Source organism: Rattus rattus, chromosome 10 (genome assembly GCF_011064425.1).
Source record: "Rattus rattus isolate New Zealand chromosome 10, Rrattus_CSIRO_v1, whole genome shotgun sequence".
NCBI classification, from domain to species: domain Eukaryota; kingdom Metazoa; phylum Chordata; class Mammalia; order Rodentia; family Muridae; genus Rattus; species Rattus rattus.
Genome location: NC_046163.1, coordinates 32,600,823 through 32,601,787, shown reverse-complemented (window position 1 = coordinate 32,601,787; position 965 = coordinate 32,600,823).

Genomic DNA, 965 nt, shown 5'->3' with positions numbered 1-965 from the left:
GGGTAGAAGGATTGGGAGTAAACATCCATCCCACCCTGAGGCTGACAGCTCTAGACTTAACATCCTCCATTCCTCAGAGCCCTACTTTGCCCTTTCCAGCTATGAGAGCCTCTCTTAGGATTTAGATGACGCTGCATCTTAACCGTGAAGAATTATTTCTAGAATAAGCCAAACTGGGTGGGGGCTATCATGAACATTCTTGCCCTTTTCATCTACCATAAAATAAAGGTAAAATCGGCAGTTCGTGGTATATATGTGATGCCTTCTAATAAATTACAATTTAGTTAAGTTAAGGCCTCAATTGTCTTTTACCCAAGGGGCTGAGGGAAGGATTCTGCTTTGTCTTCAGTGACCCCTAAGTTGTGGGAGGTCTGAAGACTTGGTCCTTTGTGGGAGTAGTCTGATAATTCTATCTTGTGCTCAGCTCCATGGCCTACAAACCTCTTGCAGTAATTTAAGGCCTGCCATTTATAATATATGACTTCTAGGACCGCCTTGGGAGCGGAAAGAAGAAAGAGAACAGAATAACACCCGAGAAGTCTCTGAAGGCCAGGATGGCGAGGCTTTATGCTCTATCTTTTTCCCAAGCCTGTATTATTATAATTAGCAAGGGGTTCCTTGAAAGGAAGCCGTTTTTAGTGACAAATCTATACCATAAAAGGGGGGTACACACTGTTGGATCATCTGTGCCTCTGCAATCAGAAAGATTCCCCACTGGATGGATAGTTAAGGAAGTTATGAGAATTAGGAAAGTGTGGTTCAGTCGATGAAGTTCCTACCTAGCCTGAAAAATGCCTCAGATCTGGTCCCCGGCACCAAATAAAACAACAGACTATGGTCAGACAGCTGAAATCCCAGGACTCTGAGGGCGGAGGCAGGAGGATCAATAATTATCATTCTTGGGCTCATGGTGAGTTTGAGGCTAGCCTGGGATATATGACAATCCCGTTTCCTGAGGACTTGGA